The 23,480-nt window shown below is 39.7% G+C and overlaps 1 protein-coding gene across 2 annotated transcripts in view; it reads right to left on the bottom strand.

Annotated features, from left to right (window-relative positions):
- LOC131432394 (protein RCC2 homolog) overlaps positions 1-23,480 on the bottom strand; it is a 342,786-nt gene that overhangs the window by 268,865 nt on the left and 50,441 nt on the right. The gene's annotated exons all lie outside the window — the stretch shown is intronic.

Below are 23,480 nucleotides of genomic sequence, written 5' to 3'. Positions count from 1 at the left end.
CGGCATTCTTACTACATGTCCAACCCACTGTATTGTACATGTTTGTGTACTTTGTACAGCTAGTGATTCATGCGTCTGCGTCATTCTCCTCTTCTTTACCGCCGAGTACTCGAATATTTGGTTTCGTTAACGACCTTGCCTCGCGGCCGTGTTGGGCAACAGGTAGTAACAACGACTTGTATAGAGCAAGTTTGTGCGTGTCTGCAGGGATTTAAGCTGGTTACAGAGTCCGTAGAATTTCTATAAGCGGCTGGAACACGCCTTTTTACCTAATATTATTATCGCATGTCACTAGTGTTCCAAGACATATGAACTCGTCAACAACCTCGTATCGTACCACATCAATGTCCACCTCGGATACTATACCGTTAAGGCTGGCCCCTTCTCTACCAGCCACCATGTACTTTGTCTTTTTTTACAAGGTGAAATGCATTTACGCACAGAGTGTGGGAGTCTTCACAGGACTACAGCTGTATAATTGGAACTAAAACACCTTGGATCTCTAACCCTACCTCCCCGGAACTACTGTTGGGTATTACTTCGGGGTGGAAGGCTATCGGTGCTCAAAGAACCCTTTCCGGACTTATGCATCGTCATGGACATCTGAGACGTTCTATCCTACTTTTGGACCATTTATCTCTCGACGTTGAGCCACTCGTTTCGCTACAGGGGATCGACCAGGAGGATGTCAAGGTCGGTCCGGCGATTCCGGTTGGAGCTTAGCTTCCGGTTGGAGCTTAGCTTCCGGTTCGCTGGCGCCTTGACGACCCTGGGCTGGTCTACGTCACGAACTACTTAGCTAATCCCCGACGATGGATGCAGCCTACACCGACGGATAAGTTCCCCGACGATGGAAGTTTCCCCGGAACCAACGCTCCCGAAATCCGTGAACGGTTCGAACGGCAGGATGCCTGGGTCAGTCCAGTGATTCCGGTTGGAGGATGATTTCCGGTTCACTGGCGCCTCGGTGATCCATACCGGAGCTACGTCGCAATCTACTCGTCTAATCCCCGGCGAAAGATTTAGACTACACCGACGGAGAGTTCCCCGATAACGGAAAAACTTCCGAGCCGACGCGTGTTCGCTGATCCCTCTTAGTGACCGGCGGTCGCAACTGCCTGTTGTTCTGCTCTCTAATTCCGCTGTAAGATGCCCGCGATCTGGGAGGTCGCGGTCGACACTGCGTTCCAGTTCTTCTCACTGTGGCATATCCTCTGGACTAGGTTCTCTGGTGTAGTTTCTCTGCCACATACATCCAGTAGACACAAACAGGACGTGTTCTGCCATCTCAAGCTCATTTGGGCAGCCAGGGCAAGCAGAAGATGCCGCGTGGCCGAACCTGTGTAGGTACCACCTAAACAACCGTGACCTGTGCGAAACTGCGTCAGGCCAAAGTTTACTTCGTCGTGGGGTCTGTCCTGCCCTTGGTTGAGCTGCCCATTTCCTTTGCCACACGCGTAGGGAGGCTGCGTGGGCAGTCCTGCGGGCGTTTCTGTTCCTCCACATATCGTAGCACTCCGCGTCCTCCTTGATGAGCAGTCCAATAGGCACCATGCACGCCACCACGCAGGCTGCCTCTCCAGATACCGTACGGTACGCACTGATCACGCGAAGACACATCTGTCTGTGCGTGCTCTTCAGCAATTTTGCGTTGCGTTCCACCCGGAGTGCCGACGCCCATACCGGGCTGCCGTACCTGAGGATAAAAACTGTCACTCCTGCCAGTAACCTGCGTTTGCTAGAACGCAACGGCGAGTTATTGGCCATCATTCGCGAGAGCGCCGCCATCGCCATTGCAGCACGTTTACAGGCATATTCCACGTTCTTTCCGAAACTGAGCTTCTCGTCAAGCATCACACCCAATTGTTTCAGTGATCTCTTGGAGGGTATCATGCAGTCACCAACATGTGCCGACGCCTCTTGCTCTGATTTTCTGTTGTTTACCACCATCATCTCTGTTTTATGATGCGCTACCCGAGTAGAGTGTGAGATCAAAAAGAAAACTCAATTTGATGTTGTGCTGTTCGTATATGTCGACTACTTAATTTGCTATCGTTTTGGTCGTTTTAACGGTTAAAAGATCAAAATTGAAAGCAAAAAAATTGCTGTGTGACATCAAACTGGAAACTAGTTTTGCTCTCAGTGGAAGCACATTGAAAACTTAATATGATGTAGATTTTCTCGAAATGACACGTCACGAGCATAATCTAAAAATAGAACAGCCGAAACAGGCCCGAGATAGTATACATTTAGGAAATATTACTCGCAAGCAAGAAAAAAGATTTTATGCAATCTCCATATTAGTCGCAAGCAAGAAAAAGAATTTCATGCAATTTCTACACTACCGCGGAGAGAATCCGGTTTCGAACCTAGGTGTTTTGGAATGCGAACTTTTTGCGATTGCTATGGACTGCAAGTGCTAGCTATCAGGAAATGGAAAATGTTCGGTTATATGACAAGCAGAGTTGTTTCACAAAGTTGTATGCAGATAATTTTTGTCAGTGCACACTCGTTGTGTCGCTTCCATCCCGCATCCACCGTGAATAGCAGTGTGGCTATTTGAGCACAGTATAAAAATGTTCTCTTTGTCCTTCTCATATCCAAAGATGTAGCCTTCAAAAATTTTCTCTGTGAACGTGTAGGTTTGACGAGAAGTCTTGAGAATTGACAATTACATATATCGAAAAGGTTTTGGTAACGATTATGTGGAGAAGGCTAATGTTTAATAAACATCGCTTGACCCGTAGCGATGGCAAGAACAATTGAAGTTATTTATTTTCCTTCGCGCGAGGTGGAAAATCTACGCCAGCGGCGCGCATGGTTTAAAGTGTTTATATTCATTGCGTTACTTTGCTTGTGCGCTGTAAGCAGTTCAAGTGTTTAAGATAGGAGGGCCGTTTTGGTACCGAGCATAATTTCGGTCATATCGGTTCAACTCATAAAATATTTAAAGTTTATGATTTGTTAAGTGCCGATGCATCAAATCATAAGACTGTATATGCTACGATGTATGGCTGGTTTTTGTACAAAGTATTCTCAAGAAGACGTTTACAATGTAACTACATTGTGTCGAAATGAAATGTAATATTGAAATTGTTCTGAGGGTTTAACGTGGAAAACGTGGTGGTTTTGTAATTCCGCCACACCTTCCCCGTAAAAAAATGATGAAGTTTACGGAGTCATTTTCGGTTAATAAAGATTAAGGTCTGATCTCAAGAAATCTCTTTCAATATTGTGTGAAATGTAATGTGTTTACAATGTTTTGATTTTTCTTCTGTGTTATAATTCCTGAATTTTAATTTTATTATATTATTGTATAATGTCAATAGTGTAATTTGTGTGATATAATGGTATGTAAAGAAATGACAATAAGGTAGTTTTGAATGTAACAAAGATATAGTAATGAGATAATGTTTTGGAGTTAATAATTGTATAGTTGTATAATCGTATTTTTATATAATTTGATTATGCTATAGTAATGATATATGTATGTGTATAATTATATGGTATATAATATGATATAAAATATAGTAATTAAAATTTGTTCTTAAGTAAAATTCGTTTTTTTTTTCATAAAGATTTAATAAATTTTTTTTTGTAATATGTGATAATATTGTTGTATTTGATTACAATTTAACAATTTGATTTTTGTGAACTGTATGAGTTTGCTTTGTTTCTAGGTTTTCTATTGTTGCATTTGGGTGATCTATGCTTTTTACAATATAAGGACCTTTGTAAATTTTGTCTAATTTTGTTCTATTGTGACTTTCTAACATTACTTTATCATTTATTTGAATGGAAAAGGGTTTTGATTTATTTTTTTGATCTGAGTTTCTTTTAGTTTTGCTTTTATCTATAAGGTCTTTTACTTTCAACGCTTCAGTTTTTAATTTGTACTTTAATTCTGAATAGTATTCATCGTAATTATATATCGATTCTATGAATTCTGGGTTTTTCAATTCGTTTGGTACTGATGCTGTTTTCCCAAAAATCAGTTCAAAAGGTGTGTAAGGGAAGTCAGTGTGAGGAGTTGTGTTGTAGCAAAACGCGTAGTAAGGCAGCCAGTCATCCCAGTCACTATGTGATTCGTTGACGAACTGTCTTACGTACTCATTCAGACATCTAGGATTTCTCTCTAGACTTCCGATAGTTTGTGGGTGATACAGTGTCGAAAATTTTTGAGTGAATTTGAGTAATTCGCTAATTTTGCGAAAAACTTCATTTTTATATTCGGTTCCCTGGTCTGTTCGTATAATAGATGGGGTTCCGTAAATTAGAATGCAGTGTTCGACAAAAGCTTTGGCTATTGTTTCTGCTTGTTTGTCTGGAATTGGTTTTACTATGATATATTTTGATAAATCGCATTGAATTGTTAATGCGTATCTATTTCCTGAATTTGATTTTGTAAATGGTCCTATTGTGTCCATGGATATTGAAGAAAATGATTTTTGTGGTGTTGGTGTTTGAATGAAATTTTCTGTTGTTCTAAAGGTATGTTTGTTTTCTTTGCATTTTATACAATTATGGATGTAATCTGCAATGGATTTTTTCATATTTGGCCATATATAATGACATTTAAGTTTTCGATAAAGCCTGTTAATTCCGACGTGTCCGCCAATTGCAGAGTCGTGGTTTTCTTGGATAATTCTGTTAATTAGGTTTTTATCATCTATCTCGCATTGCGGTTGATAGAGTATTATTTGAAGTGATTTCAGATGTTTATTACATGCTGACTTAAAATTATTAATACTAATAAAATTGAAAATTGTATTCGAAAACGCTAGAGCAATTTTTCCAATATTCAATTTATTAGCTTTTTCTTCAATAATATTTTAAATCCTCTCGAGAGATTCATTCATATTTGTGATTATACATCGGGTAAATGACGCTTGAGTCAAGTCCTTTTTGTAATTTTTATTTTGAATTTTAATTTTTAGGCCATTTATATTATTTCTCGACGATTTTTCAATGCTTAATTTTTGCATGTTGTGTACTTCATTTATATTGATTGATTCAAATACTTTGAGTTGATCAAGTTCAGTATCTAACGAATCATTAAGGTTTTTCTCTTTCTGAATAATATTTTCGTCATTTTGTTTCCATTTGTCGGCTCTAGTTTGAACCTTTAAAATAGACATATTACTTAACATATCTGTGTTTATTTTAATCCTAGAGAGCGCGTCGGCTCCTACATTTAATTTACCTTTTACGTATTCTACTTCGAAGTCAAATTCTTCGAGGTCTAAACGCATTCTTGTTAATTTTGAAGAAGGATTTTTCATCGAAAACAGATATACCAATGGTCTGTGATCTGTTTTGACAAGAAACTTTCTTCCATATAAATAAGGTCTAAAGTGTGTGATGGCCCAATGGATTGCTGTCAGTTCCTGTTCAATAGTCGACTTATTTGATTCGCCTTTGGTGAATCTACTTGCGTACGCTATCGGCAAATCAATGTTATCGTGCTTTTGGGATAGAACTGCACCGCAGGCCATTTTCGAAGCATCTGTGATTACTATAAATTGCTTGTTAAAGTCGGGGAGTTGTAAAATTGTTGGCGTTAGAAGTTTGTTTTTAAGTGATTGAAAGGATTGTTTGCATTCAGGCGACCAATCAAATTTTATATTTTTTCTAAGTAGTTTGTTTAGTGGGTGTGCTATTTTCGCAAAATTTTCTATGAAGCGACGATAGTTGTTACAAAATGCTACGAATCGTCTGACTTCATCTGCATTAGTAGGAGTGGGATAATTTTTTATTGCTGAGATTTTGGATGGATCTGGTAGAATACCTTTTTCCGAAATGTGATGACCCAAATATGTGACATCGCTTCCGAAGAAATTACATTTTGTTGGGTTTAGTTTTAGGTTATATTTCCTGAGTTGTTGAAAGACAATTTCTAAATTTTTCAAATGGTGGTTGATTGAACAGCCCACCACAATAATATCATCAATGTACAAGAACGCACACTCTGGTGGTAAACCGCTCAGAGCGATTGTCATCATACGTTGGAAGCTGTTAGGCGAAATGTTTAGGTAATCTATTGAATTCGTAGTGGCCTGTTGAACTCGAAAATGCTGTGTATTTTTTTGAGTATTCTCGTAATTCAATCTGATGAAAGCCTGACATCAGGTCGAGTGTCGTAAAATACTTTGCTCGACCTAGATTATCAAGTATTTCATGGATTCTTGGTAATGGAAATTTATCTGCAATAATTTTTTTGTTTAGTTGGCGAAAATCAATGACTAATCGCCATTTTTTGTCTTCAGTGTTTGATTTTTTCGGTACTAGTAAAAGAGGTGAGTTATACGGGGATACGGAAGGTTGAATAATACCTTCATCAAGCATTTTATCGATTTGGTTATTTATTTCTTTTTTATGAACTTCAGGTGTTCGATAATTTTTTATGTAAACTGGTGATTTATTTTCTAAATTAATTTCCTGTTTGTAGAAATTGTTTGCACTTAATGGATCATCCTTGAGTGCGAAAATGTCGTTGTATCTTTTGCATAGGTCTATCATTTTATCTCGAGCATTTATTGGTATATTTTTAATATCGATCTGATTTTGCAAATTTTGCAATCGTTGCTTAATTTTTTGTTTATAATTTTAATTTTCGTTTCCGGCTGCTTCATAGTTGCTACCTGGGATTACTTCAATTTTTTCTAGTAAGTCGTTTAGAGATATCTGTGCAAAACTATCACTAGTGTTCATAATATTTACATATTGGGCACCAGGACTGAGCGTTTGAATAATTCACTCCTGGCTTTATTTCACCGGATATGATAACGCTATCCTCAGTGATATTTCTTAATTTAATTTCCTTAATTATTTGGCATCGTGGAGGTATAATGAATTTTTCATTGAATTTATCTCTAATAGGTATTCCGAAAATTTCATTATTAATTTCGAAAGTAATTAGCCATGTTTTTAGGCATATATTGCATTCATAGTTTATTAGGAAATCTCTACCCAGGATTCCGTCTGTAAAAATAGTTAGATTATCATTAACTATTTGGAATTTATGTGGTAGTAAATTATTATTTAGTTTAATATTAGCATATGTGCTGCCTTCGGTTTCTATTTTACCTTTGGTAACACTATTTATGATACAGTTCTCATTCATATGAATAAGCATGTTAGGTTTTAGTGCGCTTTCTTTTAATATAGAAATGTCTGCACCTGTGTCTACAATTAATGTAACCGGTTTGTCGCAAACATCTAGTTTTAGAATAACGAAGTTTGTATAATTCATATCGCAATTGTATATTTTCATTGCTGGTTTGCTTGGTTCATTGCCCGAGCCTCGATGTGACCTACATTTTGGTTCACGTTTGTTCTGGTGCTCTGATTCGTTTTGGTTGTTCCATCTGGCTGGCGGCCGACATCTCGAGCACCCGATGTTGCCGCTGAAACGTTTTCCGCATACATCACATTTCTGTTTGGATTTGCGTTGCTAAAATTTGTATTGCAGTTATTTCTCCAGATGTTTTGGTATTGATTACGGCTGCTCGGTCATCCATGGAAGTTGACCATCAATGTCAACTTCCCTCTCTGAGCAGCCTAGATAGCCGTGTAGTGTCGGTAGCGGTTTCCCAACTGGCTAAGAATAACGCTACGGTCCACCTGTACCGGTGGTATAAGTCCACCAAACAGGTAAGCTGTGTGGCATCCGGCGGAATTATTTTTTACCAAGAATTGATCCACTGGTTTCCTGTTCCATGTCGTAAAAGGCCACAAAAATAGGAACTCCTAAGTCAAGGTGTGCCGATGGCTGAATGGCTGCAGGAGGTTAAACAATGCAGTCGTGAACGGAATATCTTGGGGTTTTGCCTTACTGTGTTAAGCGAAGCTCTGGCACAGTGGACGACTTCTTTCTTCGCAACTCGTGGGGTTTAAATAATCAAAACATTTAACAAAATCCTAACATGGTTCGCTATAGGCGATTATAAGCCAATATTTTTGGTTTCTTCTAGTTGTTGTACGGTTGGTGCTGGAGGTGGAATGTTCGTTACTCTAATTGATAATGGTTAGAGTGGCACAAATCAATCTTCAGCATAAACGTACAGCAACTATGAATCTATCCAGACTTTTGCAAGAAGATAAAGATTCTATAGCTTTGGTTCAAGAACCATATTTCCAAAAGGGAAACTTCTACGTTGGAAAATTGTTAAACCCAGCCTTTGTTGCCTTCAACAAGACCGGTATGACTAATCCACGTGAAATGCCTCGAGCATGCATACTTGCAAATAGTGCTCTCGATGTTTCTCTCATATCGGAGCTCTCAACTCGGGATATTTGTGCTGTCACAGTTGGTATGACTATTGATGGCATAGACAGGAAATATGTCTATCGGCATATTTACCGCATAACCAACCTTCGCCAAGCGATGACTTCAAAAAGGTTGTATCATACTGCTGCAAGAGTGATTTACCGCTTGTAATCGGCAGTGACATAAATGCTCACCATATCATTTGGGGCAGCACAGATATAAATTCGAGAGGCTCTGATATGATGGAATTTGTGAGCAGTACAAACCTGCACATAGTCAATGCAGGAAACCGTCCAACTTTTGCGAGATCTGGAAGAGAGGAGGTTTTGGACGTAACTCTCTGCTCTGATAGAATTGCGCATGAGTTGGTGAATTGGCTCGTCTCCGATGAGCTCGAACCCTCGTTGTCTGATCATAAGTACATATTCTTTGATCATTCAAACGTTAAATTTGATATTATCACATATCGTAATCCCAAATCTACAAACTGGGACCTCTATGAAGAGGGCTTGGTGACTAGATTTTACGGGTACCAACCAACAATTGAAACACCAATTGATTTGGAAAATGTTGTCGACGAAACAAATTCACTCATAGTTGCAGCATATGAAGAGGCTTGTCCACTTCGGATTGTGCGAGCTACTAGAGGAACTCCTTGGTGGAATGCTGAACTTGCTAGGCTAAGGAAACTATGCAGAAGAGCTTGGAACCACCGACGCAGAGATGGGTCGGAGGCATTCGTGTCGGCTCGAAGGGCTTACAAAAATGCTCTTCGATCGTCTGAGCGAAGTGGTTAAAAAAGCCTAAGCACAAATGTCTCTAGTCTCAACGAGGCAAGCAGATTAAATAAGTTATTTTCGAAGTCTAAGGATTTTAATGTCAGTTTCTTAAGAACTTCAGATGGTGACAAGGTGCAAATCACTCTAAACTCTAGACAATCTCATACTAATAAACTCATGTCATTCCAAAACAATTTTCTCTAATCTCTTTTAATCCCAACTAGTCTAGATTAATTTGGGTAATTTAAAATTAATCCAACCTAGTTTTGCCTAATCTTGTTTGAAGTGTATCTGTCATTCGAGCTCCCACGCAGAGATGCCATTTATACATATTTATCTGTATTATACAGATTTTTACATGCGCTTACAGATTTAATACAGAGTACAGATTTTATACAAATTTCTCAAATTAAATACAGATTTATACAGATACCACAAAAAGTAAGAAAGAAATAATGAGACTTTTCCGTCTGCGCGTGTTTGATTACCCATATTCAAATGAAATTTTTTTCGTGCAGCGTCATGAAACTTTATTGTCAGACTGAAAAGTTGTATGACCTGACTTGACGTTGCGTAATGGGCGTTTGAATTCCATGTTTGAATTCCAAGTCATCATTTTCAAACGAAAAAAGTATATGGATTTACAATTCAATTGTGGTTGATAACAAAAACAATTAAATTTCGTCGTTGAATGTTCATGTCCGCGCGGCAAGGACTTACGATATAAAGGAATGCTCTTTGCATCTGCCATTCTATAATAATAATTCAATGGAATAACATCTTCAAACATCATTTTATTTTCGAATTTTCCTTTCTGAATACAGATAAATACAGATTTTTTATTCAAAACAATACAGGTTTTCTATGAAAAATATCTGGCATCTCTTCTCCCACGTTCACAGCTTCTTATGTCAAAATAATGCTTTTCCAGATCTCGGCTAAACTTCTCTAATCCCATTATAATCCAGCGAGATCCCTGCTAAACTTTTTTACTCCCGGTAAAACTTGTTTGAGTTCAGACAAAGTTTAGATTGATTTGCCCCTTGGATGGTGAACACTTGTCTGATGAAAGTGATGTACTTCACTGCCTTTTTAACACTCACTTTCCAGGATGTATGGATCCATCACCGACAGCTCTTCCCGAGACTTTTTCAGGTAGTTACGATTCTTGGGCCCTTGCTCGAAGCATTGTGACGATTGAATCTGTCAAATGGGCAGTTGAGAGTTTTGCTCCGTACAAGTCTCCTGGAAAGGATGGAGTTTTCCCAGTGTTACTGCAGAAAGGGTATGAACATTTCAAACATGTTTTGAAGAAAATACTTACTTTTAGTCTTGCGACAGCTTTCTGAAAAAGCTTTCTCACAAAAGCAATCTTGCTTGGGAGTTTTCCTAGATATTGAAGGTGCCTTTGATAACGTGTCTTTCAATTCAATTCTGGAAGCTGCCCGTGTTCATGGCATACCTTCAAGTATCACAAATTGGATACACGCAATGCTTAGCAATCGACTTCTTTGTTCATCTCTTCGGCAAGCAGAGATTAAAAAGCTGAGTGTCTGTGGGTGTCCTCAAGGTGGTGTACTATCCCCACTTTTATGAAACCTAGTCGCTGATGGTTTGCTAAGGCAACTTAATAACCTTGGATTTCCGATTTATGGTTTTGCCGACGATTATCATATATTGATGACCGGTATAAGCATTAACACTCTCTTTGATTTAATGCAGCAAGCCCTGCGATCTGTTGAACAATGGTGTTGTCAGGTTGGATTGTCTGTAAATCCGGGCAAAACATCAATGGTGCTTTTCACTCATCGTAGGATAATCACAGGAGCTAGTCCGTTACAGTTCTTTGGTTCAGGGGTCACTGTGGTCGATCAAGTTAAATACGTCGGGGTTATTCTTGACTCAAAACTGAATTGGTCTGCTCACATTGACTTCAGGATTAAGAGCGCTTGTATGGCTTTCGGCCAATGCAGACGAGCTTTTGGAAAATCATGGGGACTCAAACCCAGATATATTCATTGGATCTACACAACTATCGTTAGACCAATTTTAGCATATGGTTGTCTTGTATGGTGGCAGAAAGGAGAAGTCGCGACAGTTCAGTCGAAGCTAAATCATCTCCAAAGGATGGTCCTAATGGCGATGACAGGAGCATTCACGACAACTCCTACTGCTGCTCTAGAGGCGCTACTGTGCATTAAACCACTACATGTGTTCCAAAAACAAGAAGCATTATCTTGTGCATACCGTCTTAAGGTTACAGGGCTTTGGAACAGTAACCCATTAGATTATGCTACCAGCCACACTCGCTTGTGGTCTCAAATGGTTACATGGGATGAGTATTTACTCGCTCCTAGTGACCTAACTCTCAAATGCAGTTTTCCTTTCAAAACATTCCATGTGAGCTATCCTCTTCGTGAGGAATGGTTGTCTGGAACGACAACTTGATGAACACATAGTTTGTTATACGGACGGTTCTCTGTTGAATGGTCGTGCTGGTGCTGGTGTCTACTGTCGTGAAATGAGGCTGGAGCAGTCTCATTCACTTGGTAGATACTGTACTGTGTTCCAAGCAGAAATCTACGCGATTCTGTGCGGAATACAATCGGCACTTCAGCAGAGGATCTGTGGTAAACGAATTTATTTTTGTTCCGACAGTCAGGCAGCCTTAAAAGCACTCAGTTCAAATGACTCACGGTCGAATCTAGTGATCGCATGTCGAACTCAAATTGAAGACCTCAGCATTTCAAATGCTGTTTACTTCTTATGGGTACTCGGCCATTCTGGTATTACTGGAAATGAATGGGCTGATGAGTTGGCTAGAGCTGGTGCAACGAATGATTTCGTTGGTCCTGAACCAGCTTTACCACTTTCAACTAGTTGGATACAGCACAAGATTCGTTCTTGGGCTGCATCCAAACATGCCAGCTACTGGCGCTCAGATAAAAGCATTTCTACCAGATTTAAATCTGAAAATGTCAAAGTGTCTACTGCAGTTCTCCAAGCATCATTGCAGTATTCTGGTCAGAGCTCTGACTGGACATTGCAAACTCAATTATCACATGGCAACTATTCAACGTGCTGAGTATTATTCGTGTGATTTGTGTGAATGCGATTATGGTACTTCATATCATCTGATATGTAACTGTCCCGCATTGACGCAGCTACGTATCCGGGTTTTTGGTTCTCCATACATGGTTGAGTCTGTGTATGCGGAGCTAAAATTGAAGGATATTCTCTCGTTTCTCACCCAATGTGGTAAGGAGCTATAGTCAGAAGGGATCATCGTTCTTCCTGGAGTGAATGAATCCCTTCTGTATTCACCTTAAATAGGATTTAGCAGATTGTTTGGCATCCTTTAGGGGGTACCGAATTTACTTCTGCTCATACATACTGCGAATCGTTCTGCTTTCTTCCGGGAGTGCAGAATGGTGTCGCTTTTGTAAGATCTCTAAATCCTCTCGGGGGTTGGAGGTTTTATTAACAGCAGACTGTTCGGGACCTCGTAGAGGTTCAGAATTTACTTCTGCTTCCACTAAATGTGTTCCTCAGCAGATTGTTCGGCATCCCTTAGGGGTGCAGAATTTACTTCTGCTTTTATGTGTTTTTGTGTCGTCAATTTTTCCCATCATCCTAGTCCAACCCTTACCATTTCCTTTCAATCCGTAGCTCTTATATATCGGGAAAATGATGCTAAAAACAAATTGATGACAAGGCACAAATCTCCAAATATCAAGGGGAACGTGCCATTTGAGCCAATTTGTTCTGATTCCTGATTCCTGGTTCTGTGAATAGAACCGCTGATTCGGAGCAAAAGGAAATTGTCCGTAACCGCACGTTTGTTGGGGCATGCCACTGGTTAAAATTTGGTCGCATTTGACGACCTTGATTTTGATTTGCCTGGTAAGGCATTTGCATTTGTTGGTTGTTTTGATTATTCCAAATTCGCTGATTTGGAGAGTGGCTGAAAAGGGAAATTGAAAAACGGTATTTGTTGTTTAAATTGCCGCCCCTCGCCGTTATTTCGTTGCTGAGTGGCGGTTTTGTTTGTTTGCATTTTTGTGAGCAATACTTTTTCTTCGCAGGCCGGGTTCACTTCCAGCACTTTATTTATTGCTGAAGCTAGGTCCGTGTATGTTCCTGCTCGTATAATAATAGAAATTTTTTTCATTTTTAGGCCCTCGGCCATGTGTTTAATTGCTTCTTGGGTAGCCATTTCTTTTGCTACCTCTGCATGAATTTTTTTTGCTACGTACGCAGCTTCAAGCTGCGTAGCGAGAGTTTCGATTTCATTTGTAAAAGTATTTATGTCAGACTTTTGTTTGCATAATTTTAGTTTAGATTGCACTACTCCTACGGAGGCGGGTGCAATTGTTTTTAATTTGTCCACTATGGGCTCAACGTTTTCGGGCTTGGCGGCAAAAGCGTTTCTCGCTTTGCCTTTTAGTTTTGATAATATGATGCTGATAACTAATTGTTTGTTATCATTTGTAACTATTGTCTTAATAATATCCAGTGCATCAGTGACACTGGTGAGGTTTGCTGGATTTCCATCAAATCCCGGCATTAAAGCCGTCACTGTTTTTATTGTATTTTCCAGATTAGTCATTTTGGTTTTTACCTCACGATTTAGCTTAATTAATTTCTTTGTCGCCCGTTTAAATTTAGGCAATAACGACGGTTTGGCGTATGGGAGTTTAGTGTCTATGATATTGTAAATTTTTCCCGAGAGCAATTTTGCTTCTCGGTTGATTAAATTGAAAAGGTCTGAGTCTAGATTGTTTCCTAGCTCGGCAAGTTTTTCGTTATTTAAGTTTTGAGCGAAGCTAGCTTCGCTTCTTTTCAATTGTAAAATTTGGCTCGAATAGGTTCTATACGGAGCTTTCCTAAAATTACTTTCGATTGCCTTTAATGTATTCAGGCTTTCTTCAATTTCGTCTATTCATATTCAATAGTTAGTTTGTTGTTAGTAAAACCGTAGAATTTACATCAATTAATATGGGTGTTTAAAAAAAAATTTGTTTTGTATTTTGTTTTTTAGAGATTATATTGTGCAGGATCAAGGTAAATTCCTTTCCGTGCAAAATAAGCCTTGTTTTTTCGAGTTGCTTCTTTTTTGTCGAAGTACGGCCCCTGCGATACTTCTATTTTAACCATTTCGGGTTTCTCAGTCTGTTCAGGAAAAATTTTAATTTCTAAATTTAATGTGTGATTTTCTGCTTCGACAAAGGCTAAGTTTTAAAAATTTTTGCCGCTTGCCGGTCGATTTCATTAAAATATTCGGCGGCTGCCTCTATTTCTTCAAAAAATTTTTTGATATTTTCCATATTTAACTGTGTATTTTATAAAAAATATATATATAATTTGTTTTTAAATTGATACTCGAATAAAATTTTAATACATTATTTTCCACTTAGCTTTTACACGGTTGCTATTGCTCTCTTGGCCGCTCGCTCTGCTGCACGTTCAGTGACCATTCTGTTTAACTTGTAGAGTCCTTTGCCTACAATATAGGCTCCTGTGATAGCTGCCAAAATCACCGCCGCGTAAGATTGCGCGTCGTTTCCTACGTAGAGGATGTTCGTCGCCGTCGACTCTTCAGATGAAAACCATCCCATTGTTCACTAAAGGTTTTTGCCTTTCTCATATAGAAAGGTTATGCAATCACTTGAAAAACCGACCAGTGAAAATATACCATTCGACTCAGTTCATCGAGCTGAGCAATGTCTGTGTGTGTGTATGTATGCGTGTGTGTGTATGTATGCGTGTGTGTGTATGTGTCAAATAATCTCACTAGGTTTTCTCGGAGATGGCTGAACCGATTTTGACACACTAGGATTCAAATGAAACGTCTCGTGGTCTCATACGGAATTCCTGAATTTCATCTGGATCCGATTTCCGGTTCCGGAATTATAGGGTAAAGTGTGTTCAATATTGTACACCGTCACTTAAACCGGTGAAACAAAAAACGTAAAATTTTATTAAAATGGTCTCAACACTACACAAATCGATAGTCATTATCAGTAGGCTACTAAACAAACCGATTCCGGCTATCCTGGTTCCCGGTATCCGGTTCCGGAAGTACCGGAAATAGTGGTCATATATACCAAAATGGATTTCACTCACTTTTCTCAGCGATGGTTTGACCGATTTCCACAAACTTAGATTCAAATGAAAGGTCTTCCGGTCCCATACGGAATTCCTAAATTTCATCCGGATCCGAGTTCCGGTTCCGGAATTATAGGGTAAAGTGTGTTCAAGATTGTACACCGTCACTTAAACCGGCGAAACAAAAAACGTGAAAATTTTTCTAAAATGGTCTCAAAACTACAAAAATCGATAGTCATTATCAGTAGGCAACTAAACAAACCGATTCTGGCTATCCTGGTTCCCGGTATCCGGTTCCGGAAGTACCGGAAATAGTGGTCATATATACCAAAATGGATTTCACTCACTTTTCTCAGAGATGGTTTGACCGATTTCCACAAACTTAGATTCAAATGAAAGGTCTTCCGGTCCCATACGGAATTCCTAAATTTCATCCGGATCCGACTTCCGGTTCTGGAATTATAGGGTGAAGTGTGTTCAATATTGTACACCGTCACTTAAACCGGCGAAACAAAAAGCGTAAAAAAATTTCTAAACTCTTCTCAAAACTACACAAATCGATAGTCATTATCAGTAGGCAACTAAACAAACCGATTCTGGCTATCCTGGTTCCCGGTATCCGGTTCCGGAAGTACCGGAAATAGTGGTCATATATACCAAAATGGATCTCACTCACTTTTCTCAGCGATGGTTTGACTGATTTCCACAAACTTAGATTCAAATGAAAGGTCTTCCGGTCCCATACGGAATTCCTGAATTTCATCCGGATCCGACTTCCGGTTCCGGAATTATAGGGTGAAGTGTGTTCAATATTGTACACCGTCACTTAAACCGGCGAAACAAGAAACGTGAAAAATTTTCTAAAATGGTCTCAAAACTACACAAATCGATAGTCATTATCAGTAGGCAACTAAACAAACCGATTCCGGCTATCCTGGTTACCGGTATCCGGTTCCACAAGTACCGGAAATAGTGGTCATATATACTAAAAGGGATCTCACTCACTTTTCTCAGCGATGGTTTGACCGATTTCCACAAACTTAGATTCAAATGAAAGGTCTTCCGGTCCCATACGGAATTCCTGAAATTTCTCAAAACTATACAAATCTTCTTCTCAAAACTACACAAATCGATAGTCATTATCAGTAGGCAACTAAACAAACCGATTCTGGCTATCCTGGTTCCCGGTATCTGGTTCCGGAAGTACCGGAAATAGTGGTCATATATACCAAAATGGATCTCACTCACTTTTCTGAGCGATGGTTTGACCGATTTCCACAAACTTAGATTCAAATGAAAGGTCTTCCGGTCCCATACAGAATTCCTGAATTTCATCCGGATCCGACTTCCGGTTCCGGATTTATAGGGTGAAGTGTGTTCAATATTGTACACCGTCACTTAAACCGGCGAAACAAAAAGCGTAAAAAAATTTCTAAACTCTTCTCAAAACTACACAAATCGATAGTCATTATCAGTAGGCAACTAAACAAACCGATTCCGGCTATCCTGGTTCCCGGTATCCGGTTCCGGAAGTACCGGAAATACTGATCATATATACCAAAATGGATCTCACTCACTTTTCTGAGCGATGGTTTGACCGATTTCCACAAACTTAGATTCAAATGAAAGGTCTTCCAGTCCCATACAGAATTCCTGAATTTCATCCGGATCCGACTTCCGATTCCGGAATTATAGGGTAAAGTGTGTTCAATATTGTACACCGTCACTTAAACCGGCGAAACAAGAAACGTGAAAAATTTTCTAAAATGGTCTCAAAACTACACAAATCGATAGTCATTATCAGTAGGCAACTAAACAAACCGATTCCGGCTATCCTGGTTACCGGTATCCGGTTCCACAAGTACCGGAAATAGTGGTCATATATACTAAAAGGGATCTCACTCACTTTTCTCAGCGATGGTTTGACCGATTTCCACAAACTTAGATTCAAATGAAAGGTCTTCCGGTCCCATACGGAATTCCTGAAATTTCTCAAAACTATACAAATCTTCTTCTCAAAACTACACAAATCGATAGTCATTATCAGTAGGCAACTAAACAAACCGATTCTGGCTATCCTGGTTCCCGGTATCTGGTTCCGGAAGTACCGGAAATAGTGGTCATATATACCAAAATGGATCTCACTCACTTTTCTGAGCGATGGTTTGACCGATTTCCACAAACTTAGATTCAAATGAAAGGTCTTCCGGTCCCATACAGAATTCCTGAATTTCATCCGGATCCGACTTCCGGTTCCGGATTTATAGGGTGAAGTGTGTTCAATATTGTACACCGTCACTTAAACCGGCGAAACAAAAAGCGTAAAAAAATTTCTAAACTCTTCTCAAAACTACACAAATCGATAGTCATTATCAGTAGGCAACTAAACAAACCGATTCCGGCTATCCTGGTTCCCGGTATCCGGTTCCGGAAGTACCGGAAATAGTGATCATATATACCAAAATGGATCTCACTCACTTTTCTGAGCGATGGTTTGACCGATTTCCACAAACTTAGATTCAAATGAAAGGTCTTCCGGTCCCATACAGAATTCCTGAATTTCATCCGGATCCGACTTCCGGTTCCGGAATTATAGGGTAAAGTGTGTTCAATATTGTACACCGTCACTTAAACCGGCGAAACAAGAAACGTGAAAAATTTTCTAAAATGGTCTCAAAACTACACAAATCGATAGTCATTATCAGTAGGCAACTAAACAAACCGATTCCGGCTATCCTGGTTACCGGTATCCGGTTTCGGAAGTACCGAAAATAGTGGTCATATATACTAAAAGGGATCTCACTCACTTTTCTCAGCGATGGTTTGACCGATTTCCACAACCTTAGATTCAAATGAAAGGTCTTCCGGTCCCATACGGAATTCCTGAAATTTCTCAAAACTATACAAATCTTCTTCTCAAAACTACACAAATCGATAGTCATTATCAGTAGGCAACTAAACAAACCGATTCCGGCTATCCTGGTTCCCGGTATCCGGTTCCGGAAATAGTGGTCATATATACCAAAATGGATCTCTCTCACTTTTCTCAGCGATGGTTTTTTTCAATTGACTTTAGCACTTACTTTTTTTTTTAATATTTTCTTCCATACTGTTCACATTTTAAAACTCCTTTTTTTTGGGTGTAGCACTTTAAAAAAAATCTTCAGTCCATACTGTTCACTTTTTTAAAACCTTTTTTTTTTGGCTGTAGCACTTTTTTTTAATCTTCAGTCCATAATGTTCACTTTTAAAAACCTCAGAAATTGCGCTAAGTCCTTAATACTGGACTTAGCATTTCTTTCCCCCTTTTTCAGTTAGAATTGAGCTAAGTCCGTTTTAACACTGGATTTAGCATTTTTCACTTGTACTATTGCCGTTCTAATTGCGCTAAGTCCTTTTTAACGCTGGACTTATCATTTTTCGTTTTTTTTTTCACTTGTTCACTATTTTTGTGCTAAGTCCCTTCTTAACTGGGACTTAGTTTGTCGCGCCGTTAACATTGTCACGGTCTGCCATGTGGCAGGTTCTTTCTAAAAAACGAGTATGATTCCCGTCTTGGTTACCGAATGAATGTTCATTTATTTTCCGCATTTTGATTTTTATAAAATGTATAAATTTTCTCTGTGTACGTGTAGGTTTGACGAGAAGTCTTTAGACTTGACAATTACATATATCGAAAAGGTTTTGGTAACGATTATGTGGAGAAGGCTAATGTTTAATAAACATCGCTCGACCCGTAGCGATGGCAAGAACAATTGAAGTTATTTATTTTCCTTCGCGCGAGGCGGAAAATCCACGCCAGCGGCGCGCATGGTTTAAAGTGTTTATATTCATTGCGTTACTTTGCTTGTGCGCTGTAAGCAGTTCAAGTGTTTAAGATAGGAGGACCGTTTTGGTACCGAGCATAATTTCGGTCATATCGGTTCAACTCATAAAATATTTAAAGTTTATGATTTGTAAAGTGCCGATGCATCAAATCATAAGACTGTATGTGCTACGATGTATGGCTGGTTTCCGTACAAAGTATTCTCAAGAAGACGTTTACAATGTAACTACATTGTGTCGAAATGAAATGAAATGAAATGTAATATTGAAATTGTTCTGAGGGTTTAACGTGGAAAACGTGGTGGTTTTGTAATTCCGCCACAACATTCAAACGCTCGGGTTGGGATTTTCATCGATTTTTTTTTCAAAAATTTGTAACTACTGAATAAATTGACCGATCTTGATGCATTTGCTGTCAGAAAAACCGGGTATTCTTTAATTTCATTCTGCCTTAATCGGTGTTGATATGGTCCAAGAACACCGGTGTTATTCCAGATCGCCTTGGGGTAAGTCGGTTTTTCTATTTGGGGTATTCTATCTAAAAAACTAAAAATGTATATGGGAATAGTTCTGGAACAATCTGAAATGTGCAAGATTTACTAAAGCGCATCAATTTGAATAAACTAATCATTTGGCCAACCATCCCAGAGGGTACTGGAACTGGTTACAAAACTTTTGCAAGACTTTTTTGAAAAGATGCAAAAATGCTATCAGGAAAAACAAACCGGTTCCAGTACCCTCTGGAATGGTTGGTCAAATGATTAGTTTATTCAAATTGATGCGATTCAGTAAATCTCGCACATTTTCTATTTATAGATTCGCGTGCTTCCAACAGCTTCGCTTTTGCATCGATTGACCAATAAGAGCGATGCTCTTTCTTTGGTGCATCGCTTACTTCTTCAAAACCGTCGACTATGGCAGGGAAATCCGGTATGCTGGAGATTTTTTGCAGACAAAATAGGACACTGCTAGTTATTAATCAACATTTCAATGATATATAATTCAAAATCCATGGCTATGAACATTCAAATCAATACGTAGAAATATTTCCTATCAAATGATGAAATAATATTAATAATTGATACAAAACAGACTGAGCTGTAAGTGTTTAAAACCTGACCACATTTCTACGTGTAGTTTTTCTTGAGTTTCTGATTTGCACCCCTATATAGAAAATAAAGATGTGTTCCACATCAAAAAAAAATCGATGAACATCCCAACCCAAGCGTTTGATTGTTAAATTGAGTTATCTACTTGATCTCAAACAACTCGCACATGTAATCACTTTGAAATACGAATTTAGAGGCCCTGAAGACCGAACGTTTTACAGTGAAGTCATCTACAACACAGGGAACGTGAATTAGGAATCCGGTAATAAGGTATCCCAGATCATTTGTTTTTTCGACTAATTGGGACAATAAACGATTATCTAGCTTCTGACCACAGATAGAACCAGGATATCTTCAGTAAATTTTTAGTTCTTGTGTAGACATATAATTTACGATCATTTGATGCAGAATTAGTCCTGTGACTCTAAATTATTAGGATTTAGTTAGACAGTTTCTTTAGAAAAGTGTATTAAAGTTCTAAGATATATTAGATGATTGATAAAATACTTCTCATAGTAACTAGCGTTAGTGAGTATATGAAGTTCTAAGCATTTATAACTAGGAATGAGAATTGTTTTGAAGAGTGTCTTCGACACAGTTTGTGGACTACTTCGGAATATAGAAATTAAACATATATTTTCTTGGTGGTCACTAGTTTTTTATTAAGAATTAGCTCTAGATTCTGAATTCTGAGACATTCAATGTTCGATGTTAAAACTTCGTAAACAATGAATTTTTCCATACTGTTGGATATAAAGTTATGGGTATTTTCAGAATGGGTTTGGCGAGTAGATTATTTTTGCCATCCAGGTCCCCGATTTCTGGATGCACTGAAAATAATGATCTAAAAACTTTGGGATGAACTTCGCGACGTCGTATGATTACAAATATCGAATCATTTTTTTTCAACTGAACGTAAAAATTGTTACAGGATCGAATACTTAACGTATCTAGAAGGAAATTGATGACGTCAAATATATTTCTCATATCAAATTCTGAAAAAAACTACTTCTACGGCAGACGATCAACGAGATGGGAATTCCAAAGCCATTATTCAGATTGACCTACTTCAGACAAACGTGGTACCGATGATCGCCAATTTATACAATGCCTCCCAGATGTGTGGTTTGACACCAATATTCTCGTGGTGGAAAAGAAGGTGCATTATTTGCGTAAAATTTAAAAAAATGTTGAAAAATATCGTTGTTGATTTTGATATTCTCATTTTTTGAGTTTCACAAAACTTTTGCCTTTAAGCAGCAAAATGATAACATAATGTGATATTCATTGAAAATTTGATGAGTCGATATCATATTAGGATTTCAATCTGATGTTGCTATCATAATCAGATTTCATTTTTTTCTCATTTTGATGTTAGACTTTACTCGGGTAGTTGCAGCTTCCTGCTGCGCAACCAGTCTTCCACCATGCTGATCGAGTGTGATGCGTTCAGTTCGACCTCTTCGATGGATTCTCCGTAGACTGCTAGAGTGATGTCGACCGTGAACCGGACTATATTGACGCTCGTGGGGAGCCTCAACCTCAGTACTCCATCGTACATTATATTCCACAGGAGCGGGCCCAGGATGGATCCCTGTGGTACTCCAGCCGAGATAGAAGTGCTGCGTAAGCCTTCCTCGGTCTCGTAGAGCAATATTCGGCCCTGAAAGTAGCTTTCCAGAATCTTGTATAGCGCTTCTGGTACTCCCTGTCGAAGAATGGAGTCAGCGATATCCGCCCAATAAGTACCAATCTCTGCCTTTTCCAAATGTCCAGGAACGTGTGCTCGTCCAGACATCTCTGCATGACCTTCCTGAACATGTCTGGTTTGGAGATTATAGCAACCTTTAGAGCCGAGTTCGGAATACCATCTGGCCCGTAGGCTTTCTTAGTGTCGAGTGATCTCGCTGCTGACAACTCTTCGTTTGTCACTCTGCCAACATCGTTTGTTGGTAGCGGTGCTGGCGGCCACGGGGACGTGTCGTGGTGAGGGAAGATGACTCTTATGATCTCCTTCAGCTTCACTAGACTACGTTCAGGGGGTGCTAGTGCCTTTCTCGTTTTGGCCATAACCATCCTTCAGGCATCACCCCATGGGTTGGAGTTGGCACACTGACACAGGTTATCAAAGCAGGCTTGGTTTACGCGAGCTTCTGAGCAAGCTTCGAACGCTTCGTTTCTTACTGCTCTTGTCTCCAGTGATCTAGCTCTTTGCATACTTATCCTGGCCCTTAAGCAGATCGCTCGAAGGTCTGCAATTCGCTCGTTCCACCAGTAGACCGGTCCTCTGTTGTTCCATGGTCGTGCCTTTCTCGGCATTGTCGGGTTGTACGCCCGTGTCAGGACGACTACCAACTCTTTCCTATCTAAGTTTCACGGTCGAAATCGGCAACCTTCCATGATCGGGATCCGGGGACATTTCCCCTACTGCTGTACCTCGCTAGGCTACCTATCGTTTAGCGTATGTCCAGGTGGTCGCTATGAATATAGCCATCTTACACTCTCCAGTTTAAGTCCTTTTTTAGCACTAGCAGCATCTCGCCAGCTCAAATACGTCTAATAGAGCGAACCTCCTTTCCAAGGTCTGCAAGCTTTGCTTCGCTCCGCATTGCCTTGAGGACGTCGGTGTATTTCTCCTTGTCTGTTTCGACCAGCAAGGCTTCTCATTGTCCCTAGCTCCTCTCTCGCGTTCTATGGGGCCTTTCTTCTTTTACTTCCCGATCACCTTGAGCCAGGGCCGCTCCATGTCTGATCGGTCCTTGTCAGGATTCTCCTTATCCTGTTCACCCTTCTCACCAGGCTCGTGTTCGGTCCTTTTACTAGGACCGAGTATCCCGTTTGGAATTTAGATCTCTGTCTCAATCCTTCGGCCTGCCGTCAGCGACCAGGCCCTTAAACCTTTTGGTCACGCGTTTGTGACCTGGTGAGTTCCTGGCTTGTTTCCTACGCACTTTATTCCTCTCCATTGTTAGGCGGAGCGCGTAGTCGATCGTCGTCTGATTCGGACTACTCTGGAATGAGAAGGGCTCCGCTTGGGAGCACTTATCCGTCCTTTCACCTCCCTCCTTTCGGGCTATTAGAGCCTCCTGGTCCCTCTTGGCCACATTCAAGGCTTTTCTCAGCTTCAGTAAGTTCAGCTTGAGGTCCTTGCATATGTTATCGCTAGTTAAAGCGATGAACGCATCGAGCTGCTCTACGACCGCTGTCATACTCGATAGAGCTTCACCAGACCCGGCTTCAAGGTCTTTGCTTCGTCCACTGATTCGACGAGCGCATTGCTGTCGCTCGTTTTGTCGGCTACCACTGTTTCTTCCTCCTTTACACCCGGTTTAACGGGTGGAGATCTCCTCAAATCCTTCCTCCCGAAGGGGTTTACCTCCTCTCCTTCCT

Source organism: Malaya genurostris, chromosome 2 (assembly GCF_030247185.1).
Source record: "Malaya genurostris strain Urasoe2022 chromosome 2, Malgen_1.1, whole genome shotgun sequence".
Taxonomy (NCBI): domain Eukaryota; kingdom Metazoa; phylum Arthropoda; class Insecta; order Diptera; family Culicidae; genus Malaya; species Malaya genurostris.
This window is presented reverse-complemented; position numbering and strand designations above follow the sequence as displayed.